Source organism: Geotrypetes seraphini, chromosome 15, assembly GCF_902459505.1.
Source record: "Geotrypetes seraphini chromosome 15, aGeoSer1.1, whole genome shotgun sequence".
In the NCBI taxonomy this organism is placed as follows: domain Eukaryota; kingdom Metazoa; phylum Chordata; class Amphibia; order Gymnophiona; family Dermophiidae; genus Geotrypetes; species Geotrypetes seraphini.
In genome coordinates this window covers 3,597,067-3,610,446 of record NC_047098.1, presented here as the reverse complement: position 1 = coordinate 3,610,446, position 13,380 = coordinate 3,597,067, and the positions used below count along the sequence as shown (strand labels likewise).

General features: G+C 46.7%; 1 protein-coding gene across 2 annotated transcripts in view; it reads right to left on the bottom strand.

Moving 5' to 3' along the window:
* LOC117349041 (alkaline phosphatase-like) overlaps window positions 1–5,982 on the bottom strand; it is a 67,069-nt gene extending 61,087 nt beyond the window's left edge. Inside the window, exon 1 of one of the 2 annotated variants that reach the window (XM_033921927.1) lies at window positions 5,826–5,982. The gene's annotated coding sequence lies outside the window, so the exon portion shown is untranslated. Of the gene's footprint in view, window positions 1–217; window positions 237–5,825 lie in introns of those variants that run through there. The other variant, XM_033921928.1, reaches the window with a different exon arrangement.
* Window positions 5,983–13,380: the final 7,398 nt, after the last annotated feature.

Genomic DNA, 13,380 nt, shown 5'->3' with positions numbered 1-13,380 from the left:
CCACAAAGATCTCCCCACTCCCCAAAAAATAGGGCTACCAGAAGAGGGGGGTGAGTGTGGCACAGCGGTTAAAGCTACAGCCTCAGAACCCTGAGGTGGGTTCAAACCCACACAGCACCTTGTGACCCTGGGCAAGTTACTTAATCTCCCCATTGCACTAGGTACATTAGATGGATTGTGAGCCCACCACAACAGATAGGGGAAAATGCTGGCGTACCTGAATCAATTCACATAAACCATTCTGAATTCCTCCTCTGAATAAATAAGTGCAAGTCTCCCTCTCACCCACCCAGAGTTGCCACTCCCATAGCTAGAGTCGAAGTTTCCCTCCCACATTGCTCGTTCTTAATCCACCCTCAGGACTTGCCTGTCTGGAGTAGCTGAGTGGTCAGAGCAGAGAGCTGCAATCCAGGAAACCCCAGTTCAAATCCCACCGCTGCTCCTTGTGACCTTGGGACAGTCACTTAACCCTCCATCACCTTAGGCACAAAGTTCACTCAAATGCCTATAGTATTTGAAAGTAAGTGACCTTAAGCTACTATGTAAATAAAGTCAAAACGGCAGCCACTGACTCCTTTCCAAGGCGGGCAGAAGGCACCACTGCCTCTCCCATTTTCATGCCAGTCCCTTCACTGCTTTCTCTGAGATGGCTCTCCAGCCAGGGTGATAAGGGTTATCAGTTACATTCCTCCAAAGATTGAAAAACTTAACTAGCGTGTTTGGGTATTTCCTTCCAGCTAGTTTTCGGAGACAAATATTGTACAGAGGAGGGCCAACCCTAGTATCTCTATCATGTCGCTTATCACATTCTTGCTGGCTCCACTGTATGCTGGCCGAGAAAAAGCGATTTGACTGGCATTTGTGAAGACTTTATCCACTAACCAGCGTCTTCTTTATCTTGGATCCTTTTTGACAGGGAACCAGACCCCCTGAAGTGGCTGCTCCATGGAGATCTCCTAGATCAGTGGTTCCCAACCCTGTCCTGGAGGACCACCAGGCCAGCCCTAATGAATATACATGAGAGAGATTTGCATATAATGGAAGTGACAGGCATGTAAATGTGCTTCATGCATATTCATTAGGGCTGTCCTGAAAACCCAATTGGCCTGGTGGTCCTCCAGGACAGGGTTGGGAACCACTGTCCTAGATAATCAGGAGACCTGGGGAAAGCCACTGCCTAGTCCTTGGCTCCACAGCATGCAGTCTTGCTATCTTTGGGATTCTGCCAGGTACTTGTGACCTGGACTGGCCGCTGTTGGAAGCTAGAGGAGCCTTGGTGTAAATCTTATGTTTTTAACCGGAAGGGTCAAGGATGCCCTAGTGCATGGCGGAGGTCTCTCAGCCCCTAGAGGAAGAGGAAAGACAGTCCTCACCAACCTGCACCTCCTCCTGCCCTCAGAAAAGGGACAAATGTTTTTTTAAAATGTATTTTCTCTAGGTAACAATAAAATTTTAAGATTTAGTCCACATTTGGTATCATTTATGTTTAATAGTTGGGGGGGAGGGGGGGTCATACATCCAGGCTGAGTTCAGATTGTGGAACTGAGCACATAATGAAGCAGATTTGAAGGGCAGAGGATGTATCTGGGAAGAACGCAGTAGGCAGAGTCTAGCAAAGCCGATTTTCCTCAAACGTGCTGTGGCCGTTCTGGTTGGATCTCTTTTTAAAATGGCTCGAGCCAGGGTCTCTCTGCAGCTCTTCCCGAGTCCATTCCAAAGGAATCAGATGGAGGAAGAGCAGAGTGCAAAAAGGCGGTTGGACCCGAGGCCGACAAAATCCTGACAATGGACAGTGTAGACAGCTCAACTTCCTGCTCACTCTAGCTACCATCATTTAGGCCCTGGTGAAGAGCTTAAGAACAAAAGACTAGCCTTACTGGGTCAGACCAATGGTCCATCAAGCCCAGTAGCCTGTTCTTACGGTAGCCAATCCAGGTCCCTACTACCTGGCCAAGGCCCAAAGAGTAGCAACATTCCATGCAGAATCCCCAAAGAGTGGCAAGATTCCAGAAACCCAGAGAGTAAGAAGATTCTAGAATCCCCAAAGAGTAGCAACATTCCATGCAGAATCCCTAAAGAGTGGCAAGATTTCGGAATCTCAGAGAGTAAGAAGATTCTAGAATCCCCAAAGAGTAGCAACATTCCATGCAGAATCCCCAAAGAGTGGCAAGATTTCAGAATCTCAGAGAGTAACAAGATTCTAGAATCCCCAAAGAGTAGCAACATTCCATGCAGAATCCCCAAAGAGTGGCAAGATTCCGGAAACCCAGAGAGTAAGAAGATTCTAGAATCCCCAAAGAGTAGCAACATTCCATGCAGAATCCCCAAAGAGTGGCAAGATTTCAGAATCTCAGAGAGTAACAAGATTCTAGAATCCCCAAAGAGTAGCAACATTCCATGCAGAATCCCCAAAGAGTGGCAAGATTCCGGAAACCCAGAGAGTAACAAGATTCTAGAATCCCCAAAGAGTAGCAACATTCCATGCAGAATCCCCAAAGAGTGGCAAGATTTCAGAATCTCAGAGAGTAACAAGATTCTAGAATCCCCAAAGAGTAGCAACATTCCATGCAGAATCCCCAAAGAGTGGCAAGATTCCGGAAACCCAGAGAGTAACAAGATTCTAGAATCCCCAAAGAGTAGCAACATTCCATGCTACCGATCCAGGGCAAGCAAATGCCCCTTAATCTCTCTCCTCTCTCTTTATACACCAGAGAACTCCGTTCCTCAGATAAGCCACCCTTAGCTGTACCCCTCTCCTCTACTGCCAATTCCAGACTTTGTTCCTTTCATCTAGCTGCCCCCTTTGCCTGGAATAAATTTCGATTCTTCACGTATTTCACGGCGTTAGGATCATTTTAATCAAGCACTAGCACTTTCAACATAGTAAGTGGGGGGGGACCACCCAGCCGCTGTCTTGGTGGGAGTACAGCACTTCTCTGTCCCCCCCCCATGCTCACATCCTCCTTTCCACTATACCTCTTTAAATCTTCGTCAGTGCAAGCAACTTTTCCAGCTTGGTGCGCACGCCAACCTGTCTCCTCTCTGAAATCACTTCCTGGTCGCAGGGCCGGAAGTGACATCAGAGGGAAAGCCAACACCGGCACGTGCAGCAGGTCGGAAAAGTTGCTCGTGCTTGCGAAGATTTAAAGAGGTACAGGGGGAATAAAGAGCGCGAGTGTGGTGTGGGGGGCAAGGATGGAGCAGAGGGCATGGAAGAAGTAGGGTGCAGGTGGAGAAGAGGGTGCAGGGGGCACCAGAGCCTTGGGCACCTCCTACCCTCGCTACACCACTGCTTTTTCCCCCCTTTCCCTCTTTTCATGTTTGTTTTTAACATTATATATAGGGATCTTTTCTGTTTTATGTAATTATTTAACAAATATTTATTTAGCTGTTATTAATGTATTACTAATATGACTATGTGCTCCCTTATAATCTGTTTTTAACTGTACATCGCTTAGAATGTTTTAAATAGGCGATTCATCAAAAATAAAGTGAACTTGAACTTGAACTTGAACTATTGACCAGAAAGATTTGGACAAGTTCCTAGAGAAAAAGTCCATAGTCTGTTATTGAGAAAGACAAGGGGGGGGGGAGCTACTGCTTGCCCTGCATTGGAAGCATAGAATGTTGCTACTCTAGGATTCTGGAATCTTTCTATCATTGAGATTCTGCCTGGAATCTTGATCCTCTTTGGGGTTCTAGAATCTTTTGTTACTCTTTGGGTTTTGGTCAGGTACTAGGGACCTGGATGGCCACCGTGAGAACGGGCTACTGGGCTTGATGGGCCATTAGTCTGACCCGTTAAGGCTATTCTTATGTTCTTATATGGCATGATAGGGCAACAGTAGGTGAAATTTGGGAGGGGGGCTTTGGAACAGGTGGCATGATGATAGACCAACAAGGAGGGGTGAGGGAGCAAGAGACCAGTGGCGTGGCGAGGGTGAGAGGCAACCAGGGTGGGGTGCCTCTCCCCCACCCTCGACTGCACCCCCTCTGCTCCCTCCTGCCACACGCGTGTTTCCCTTCCCCCTTCCTCTAGTTGTTCACCACCACGAGCAACTAGAACTTCAACGTGCTCCTCGCGACTCTGTCAGCTCTTCCTCTAACGTCACTTCCTACGTGGGAGAGATGTCGCAGTCGCGAGGAGCACGTTGAAGTTGTCCCTCACGGCGGTGAACAACTACAGGTGTGGGGGAAGGGAAAGGGGGAGCGGGAAGAGAAGGGGCAGAGAGGAGGAGGGGTGCCAGCGCCCCCACCAACATGGTGCCCTGGGTGGACGCCCCCCCCCTCCTTATTAAGCCACTTCTAATTGGTCCCTAAATATTTTATGGCCATAATGTTTCAGGAAATGCACTTCTTGGCAAAAGGAAATAGTATTTGATGGATTCGATCCCTACAGCCTTCTGAATGAGAGCGTTCCCCCCCCCCCCCCCCACACTCCCTCAAACTAGGCTGAACAAGTGGCCCAGATCCAGCCAGCAGAAGTCCAGGAACTTCCCAGTAAAAGAGAAGAAACAGGTGGGTACACGGAAAAGATGTTACATAAGAACATAAGAAGTTGTCCCCGCTGAGTCAGACCAGAGGTCCATCTTGCTCAGCGGTCCGCTCCCGCGGCAGCCCATCAGGCCTAGTGCCTGAACAGTGGCCCCTGATTATTTTTGTAACTTACCTCTAATCTCATCCCTATAACCTACCTCTACTCCTATCTGTACCCCTCAATCCCTTTGTCCTCCAGATACCTATCCAAACCTTCTTTGAAGCCCTGTAGCGTGCTCCTGTTTATCACATCCTCCGGTAGCGCGTTCCATGTATCCACCACCCTCTGTGTGAAAAAGAACTTCCTAGCGTTTGTTCTAAACTTCTCCCCTTTCAAATTCTCTGAGTGCCCCTTCATTGTGAAGTTTGGGCGTTTTTCTATGAATAGGTTAATAGCTGGGTGGGGGGGGGGGGTGATAGGATTGAAAAGTAAATTATTCACCTTCCCAGGCACTCTGCTGAAGGAACCGTACACCCAATACAGCTACTCTGTCCCTAGATTGCAATGGAGTGGTGGAATTTGAACCCAGGCTTTCCGAGGGAGCAGCCCTGCACAGTGCCCAGAGGGATTCAATGGAAAGGGATTGGGACTTTTCCATCCAGGCACCTCAGGCATTTTCCCTCTCTGTCCTGGTGGGCTCACAATCTATCTAATGTACCTGGGGCCGTGGAGGATTAACCCCACCCCTTTTTACAAAACCGTACTGCAGTTTTTAGTGCCAGCCGCTCATAGAATTCCTACGAGTGTCGGAGTTGTTACCGCCATGGCCAGCGCTAAAAGCCAGGCTACAGTTTGTAAAAGGAAGGGGGGGTAAGTGGCTTGCCCATGGTCACAGGGTGCAGTGCAGGATTTGAACCCACAACCTCAGGGTGCTGAGGCTGTAGCTCTAATCACTGTTCTGCCGATGCCTAAACTTCCTTCTGAAGGAAAGTTCTGATATCAGGAGTTACAGAGAGAGAGTTTGGCAGGCAGCGCTGGCACTCTCAGAAAAGGGGTTTTTCCCAGGGACAAGAGGACTCGTCAACAGGGTCTCTTTTGTGTCTCTGTGATCTGTTTGCCGAAAGTCCAGGGGTCAAGGCAGAACTGCAAAGTCTCTCCTGGCACAACCTTTATTCACAAACAGAGACAGCGGCATCCTCCCGTAAAATGATTAGGGCACAAATCCCCCCTCCCCGGGCACAGTGAAGGCGTTTCTTCTTTAGCACTGGAAGGACTCTCGTACCCACTGCTGACACCTACCCTGCCCCTCACTCTCCAGAGAAAACACAGCTATCCTCCTGCAGCTTACCTTGCTCAGGGCTGATGTGCAAATAGCTGGAATCCAGAAGGAAGGAGAATGTGCATCCTCAGAGAGACAAGTCCCCCCCAACTTTCCCCTCAGCCCTAATGCCTGGACACCCACAAGGGAACTGGCCGGCATGTGCTCCTCCAGGGCTTTTTAAATGAGGAGGCTTCTGGGAGATAGCTGCAACCCTCCCCCTGGGGCCTCGAGACAATAAAACAAATTTGAAACATCAGAAGACACAATCTTGGCATTAGAGTGCCCCCTACTGGGATTGTTTATCAGAGCTCTGGAGGCAGCGTTTAATTGATCCTTCTCTTCAAACCTCATCACCCCTGATTCAGGCTCTGACAGTCAGTGTAAAAATTATCCTCACACAATTCCAAAATCCTAAATGTAGTCTTTACTGTCAGACAGACAAGGTGAGCTTAAGTCTGCTATTTAAGATTTCTATAGCGCTACCAGATGCACACAAGAGACGGTCCCTGCTTGAAAGAGCTTACAATCTAATTATGACAGACACACAGGACACAGGGTGGATCAATATATGCTGTTCAGGAAGGGAGTGAAGAGGGCAGGGCAGGGGTCAAAAATTACAAAGACTTAGGGGACACTCGATGAAGTTACAGGGAAATACTTTTAAAACCAATAGGAGGACTTTTTTTCACTCAGAGAATAGTTAAGCTCTGGAACGTGTTGCCAGAGAATGTGGTAAGAGTGAATAGAAAGGTTTGGACAAGTTCCTGGAGGAAAAGTCCATAGTCTGTTATTGAGAAAGACACGGGGGAAGCCACTGCTTGGCATGGATCGGTAGCAAGGAATGTTGCTACTCTTTGAGGATTCCGCATGGAATTTGGCACTCTTTAGGGTTCTAGAATCTTGTTACTCTTTGGGATTCCGGAATCTTGCTATTCCTTGGGATTCTGTTTGGAATGTTGCTACTCTTTGGGTTTTGGCCAGGTACTAGTTACCTGGATTGGCTTGATGGACCCAGTAAGGCTGTTCTTATGTAATGAGAAACAGAAAGAGTATATTACAAGTTGGAAGCGTTAGGAAGAAACGCACTTCTGAGAAAAGGAGAATAAAAGGTCTAGCACAGCGCACACACTGTCCCAAGCCATCACAGGACAGGTACAGCACAAGCCGCAATGCAAACTCCCTTCCCCTCACCCAATGGAAGCGTCCAACACCCCTCACACACGTACACACACACTCTGCCTTATCACAAAGCAGACGGAGCACACGCGCTGACAGTGGAAACTTCACACACTTACAACACACCCACACATTTGCACACTCACACTCAGCCTCACCGCAGGGTCATTGAGTACATGAAACAGAACCAGTTAACAAAATCTCAGTGACCCCCCCGAGAAAACAGCAAGAGAGGCTGGGCAGTTTCAAGCTCCTCTTGGGTTTCTGAGCATGCCAGTGCGTATGTTTGTGGTACCAGCGTCACGCTGCTGCGGACGATTTCTGAGGCGGGGACTGGGGATCATTTCCATCAGTGGTGTAGCCAAAAAGGCACGGGGAAGGGAGGAAGTAACAAAACCTCCGCTGGCAAAGATCCCCAGTCCTCGCTCAGAAATCGTCCGCAGCAGCGTGACGCTGGTACCACAAACACACGCACTGGCATGCCTCAGAAACCCAAGAGGAGCTTGCAACTGCCAAGCCTTTCTTGCTGTTTTCTCGGGGGGGTCACTGAGCCCCCTTTTTGTGCTTCTCTGGGGCTGGTATACGTTGAGATTTTGTCAACTGGTCCTGTTTCCAGGCTTGAGGCCATTTTTGTGGATGTTTCAGGCAAATGTACCATCCGTTTGCATTATCTACTGCCAGTCCTATTTGAGTATGACCTGGCGAAGGAACAGGTGACTGGAGAACGCGTGTTTTATTTTATCGCATGCTCCCTGGAGGTCATGTGTCTGCTGCTTTCTGCTTTGGCCTCGTTTGTGGGTCCAGAACAACTTCAGCCTCAAAAGAACGCAAATTGGCTTGTGAACCAATTAAACGGAATAATTGGTCACTATTATAAAGCAGAATAACTCAAGAGGAGTGTGGCTGTGGCTGTGGGAGGGGCATTTGCACGTCAGACACATTCAAAACGCCATGTTCTGACAAAATACTGCCTCAGTATGCCTAATTAGGGCCACCAGCATTTACAACAGGTTTCATTAGGTGTAAGTCTGCTGCCAAAATTTAAGCAGGTAAATTATTGTAAGAATGATTGCATAAAGGGTGCCCGGCCTTTACAGAATCATGCTTAGCGCTGATTATTTTTTTTGTTTTTTTAGCTCCTTTTGCAGAATTCCCACCTCTGTCTGAACATCACCCCCAAAGCTTTCCACTGCTGGGATGAAGAAAGATTATGGCCCAGGAAAAGACAATCTGAAAGTGGGTGGTTGCTGACCTCTGCTGGTCATGTCAGGCAATGCTGAAATCTTTACAAAATTCCCCCAAAAGGGACTTCTATACCACCTTTTTTTTATAGTTCCACAACCACATTCAAAGCAGATTATATACAGGTACTTCAAGCATTTTCCCTGTCTGTCCTAGTGGGCTCACAATCTACCTAATGTACACTGGGACAGTGGAGGATTAAGTGAGTTGCCCAGGATCACTGGGCTCAGCACAGGGTTTGAACCCACAATCTCAGGGGGCTGAGGCTGTAGCTCTAACCACTGCACCGCACTCTCCTCCTATACAGTATCAGAAGTGAGCCAAGTATAGAACAATGAAGTCATTGTGACATCACTGATGAGGTTGGTCTTATTGGTGGAATGACGCATTATGACATCATGGAGAGGGATTGGGACTTGTATACCAGCTTTTTGAAGTTTTACAATTATACTCAGAGCAGTTTACATGCAGGTACTTCAAGCATTTTCCCTGTTGTCCTGATGAGCTCACAATCTATTTCATGTACCTAGGGCAGTGGAGGATTAAATGACTTTCCCAGGGTCATAAGGAGCAGCATGGGGTTTGAACCCGCAACCTCAGGGTACTGAAGCTGAAGCTCTAATCACTACACCACACTCTGGAGAACAGGGCATGTTATAAATCTTTCTGTAGTGACTTCCATCAGCCCTAAGGCAGAAGGACCAGTCACAGGGAGACAAGATACTAAACTTTAGTCAGCGAAGAACAAGCCTAGAAGCTCCTGGCTAGGCCTCTAGACCACATTGATTTAAGGTAGGCCCAGGAAGTCCAGTAGGGGGGCTCTCTCTAGTCAAAGGAGGTGCTGTTCGGGGGAGCTGGGTTAGGCCTGACCGGGCTGATATTGGTTTCAACCAACGGCAAGCATCAGATTTTGGCCCAAAACCAACCCAAAATCCTAGCTTTGGTCAGCCACTACCAAAGAGACCTTTCAATGCGTCTTTAATTTATAACATTTTATTGAAGGAAATAATTAAATGTAATATAACACAAATAGATTTCATTTCAAATAGATTCACAATTATGATATTTTCATACATCATTCCTCCAAAATATATTTCCATAAGACCCATATCAACTCCCCTACTACCCCCCACCTCTCTTCCCGCCTCCCCTTCCCCCCTCCTATTCACATTGTGTTGAAGTAATTAATCAAATTAAATAAAATTTATCATTCCTTCAATATACATTTCTATATGATCTATTTCATCTTACCCTTGCACCCCCCCCCCCCTCTCCCGAATGGAAGATGACACATATTACCAGGTATTGCAAAGTTATAAATGTTTCCAAAGCTTCATTGTAAAATATTAATAATCATACTTCGTGCTCTAGAGGAAAGATTTTGAATATATGGATCCCAAATTTTCAAAAAGAAACATGTACGTCTTGGAAACTTACAAACATCCCTAACTTCAAATAAAATTAAACGATGGAGTTGGTTCCTCCAATGCCAAAAACTAGGAGGATCTTTCTGTAACCGATACTGCAAAATGCATTTGTGACCAATCATGCATGTCTTTTGAAATCAAATGCATCTGCCTTGTCCATAGACCCCACAAGCAGCAGCTTTGCCAAATAACCCCCCCCTTGGGGATGCCACTAATGGACTATCCCACAATGAACCTAGATATAATAGGATGGCAGACCAGAATGACTTACTAAGGGGACATTCCCACAATGCATGAGGTAACGTATTTCGGACCTTTCTCATATTTAATACAAATGGGAGAATTAACTAATCCTGCACGGAAAAGAACCATTTCAACTAAATAATTAAGCTATGGACCACTCGGGTCTTTTTCTGCCATCATTTGCTAAATTACTATGGGCTCCTTTTACAAAGGTGATTTTAGTGCGCACACCCTAGCCGCTACCGCCTCCTTTTTCGCCTAGCGCGCACTATAGCATGCGCTAATCTTGTGCGTGCACTAAAAACGCTAGCGCACCTTTGTAAAAGGAGCCCTACATGCACACCGTGTTCCTTTTCCTTACCAAAAAATAATTTGCCAATGCTCATCAGCAGTGGCATAGTGAGGGAGGTTGGCGCCCAAGGCGGCGATGCTTGGCATCACTGCGCCGTGTATCCCCCCACTCTTTCCCGCCACTTGAGCACCTCCCCGCCCCCTAGGTACCTCTCAAAATGTTCTCTGGCATTAGTAGCATCTCTGGCATTAGTAGCTCATGCCGGCCTTGGCTCCCTTCTGACATCATGCCTGCTCACGCCAGCGTCCCCTGCAAAGATGGCAGAAGGGGCGGTCCTTGCCCCCCTCTTACTGCGCCAAGAGCGTGCATTTGATGTGAACATTTGGGAGTTATTTTTCAGCGCTACTCCCCAGGTAGGGTGATGAGGTAACCCATTCCATAAGGGAGACTTTTAGGCCAGTTCTGGATTTCTGCCAACTTCATCTTCATGCATTATGGAACCTACAGCGCTGATTTGAATGGATAGAATCTTGGAGTCGGTGGCATAGTAAGGGAGGTGCGGTCTGCACCGGGCGTGGTCTTCCTAAGGTGCGGCGCCCCTTCCTCCTCTCTGTCCCCCTACCCACTCCTCTCAAGTTTAACTGAGATTTGATACAATCACTTTTTTCATAGATTACAAAGCGATGAACAATAAAAAAAAATTAAAATGGGGAGACAAACAATTTTGGGGAATCACAGACGTACTTTCGACGAGAGGGAACTGGGAGGGAGGAACTACAACTTGAAATAGGAAAGAGAACAGAGAAGGGATAAAAGACAAGGGCATTCGTTTGACTCCAAGGCAAATTAATTAAGAGCGTCCCTATATAGGTAGCTTTTCGAGGGCTCTTTATCTGCCGTCATTTACAATGGTCCATAAGGCTCTTCACAAGGGCAAGTCACCTTACCTAGCCTCCCTTCTTTCAATTTACGTCCCAACGATCCTTGTGCTCCCTCGATGTGGAGATTAGCTCCCTTTCCTTCGAAGACCGCGTCATATCTACACATCAGAGTGCTTTGATCTGCCTAAGTTTAAATGATATATTACATTTTTAATAAATATAAGCTTTGGAATAAGCAGCCTTTTAGCAATGGGGGGAGAACTATCTTTGGAAGACCTATGGGGGTTATTGCAATACCTACTTTGGGTTTTACTTGGTTGTACCTGTTGGAGTACAGAGTTTTTTAAAAAACTGAACTAGGCCACAATACAACTAGTTCGTTTTGGTAATTATGAGAATTTGCAAGTAAGAGATGAAAAACTGGTGACGGGGGGGGGGGGTCTTCACAAATTTTGGGCGTTGTCCTAGATTCTAAATTAGAATTTAATTCCTATTTAAAGGCTTTCATCTAAGAAGTTCTACTTTTCACCTTAGGCAACTGAGATTTCTTAGGTTAACACAGTCTCATTCCAGGGCACTTTCTCAAGCTACACTGTTGCCATATTTAGATTACTGCAACTCTGTCTTCTGTGGGGCTGTTTCAAAACACTTCTGCCAAACTGATTTTTTTCCAGCTAGGTGCTACCAGAGGACGACTTCATTGTTGCGGAGATCGCACTGGCTCCCAAGAAAATTTTGGATCCTTCCGAGTGGCTGACGTCTTTCTCATGTGTTCCTACAAGGAGCACCTGAAGTTTCAAACTTCATTTTCCAGCTGCTACTAGTGTGATTAGGAAAAATCATTTAGAATTTAAGATTTTCCTACCAGGCTGAATTTTGGAATCATCTTCCTTTTCATACAAGACGTCTGGACTCCTATATTGGTTTTCGCAAGCCACTTTAAGATGTTGGGGGATTTATTTGGGGGCTTTTGTAACTTGTTATTCAAGATCATTTTGTTCCAATTATTTTTAGAACCTAATTTGTAATTCCCATTCAATGTAGGGTGTCATCTTACTGTGATCCTCGTTGAATCTGAATGAACATAGTCCATGAAGAATAGAAGACTTTCACTTAGATGAGATTTCTGTTTGGTTTTCTGATGTAGTAAACCACCAGTTGCAGTTGGATTGTGGGTAGAGCAAAGCCATCAAGAAATAAATGTCCACCCTTGAAGCTGGTGAGCCTCAAGCCAAAGGATTCCTTATTCCTACATCAGGAGGGGAGGCTGCAGTGGCCCCGCCCTGGAGAGATTTCTCTGGGGGTGGGGTGGGGAGGGGGTGACACAGTCATTTAACAGTGTAAAGAGAAAGTGAAAAGGGAACATTTGTGTGACTCTAAACCAAAAGGCAAGGGAATTGGAAAGTACAGTAAACTTAATTGGAATACAAGTCAATCGATACCGGATGGGTGTGTTTGTATTGTGATGATAATCGATTGTTGATTTCATATATCTAGAATGTATTAAGTGAGTTGTAAGATTTTTGTTATGTATATTTTATTTTTAAAACTCAAGAAAAATTATTGAACATTAAATATCCGGCCAACCAGCTATGATGTACAGTTTCTGAAAGAAAGACTCCAGGACCCGACTTCCCTGACCCCACAGGCAGCTGGATTTTCAGAACACTTCTTGTGGGTGTCTGCATCAAGAAACCCTTTTAACCCAGGGGTACCAACTTGCTTTCCGGTTTCTAGGACCGGGGATGGGTTTAAAGGTCCTTTTCGAACTCTGAGAACCTCAGCGTTCCACAAGTATCGCCGACGTTCGAAATGAATTGTTTCCCCAGATCTCTTAAAGCTCTGCTCACATAGATCAAGTTGTCTCTTGTTAACCGACACACTGCTTCTCTGTCACTTTTCCCCAAACCCTACCACCTAACACCCCCTGCTAAGATAAGGAGGGTAACTTCCCCCAAATGCATCATTAATTCCTCCCTCCTGAGGCTAAATTAATGAAGCTAAATAAAGCGAGACCTCTTTCGTGGTTTAGCGGTTGAATCCTGCCCCCTTCCCTCCCCCGCTCCCTGCCCCCTTCCCTCCCCCTCTCCCGCTCCCAGCCCCCTTCCCCCTTCCCTCCCCAAGGCTGGAACTGAAGAGCTTTACGAATCCTGCGCAAAAGCTCCGTGAATCATCAGCTACTCTTAGCCCACGCAGGTCCCAGAGCCGGGAGCCAAAGGGTTAATTGGGATCCCGAGGAAGTCCAGCCTTTCCGCTCTCTGATTGGCTGTCCTCCTCAGCCTGTCTGCCGATAGGTCAGTCCACACGCTCATCAAAGGAGG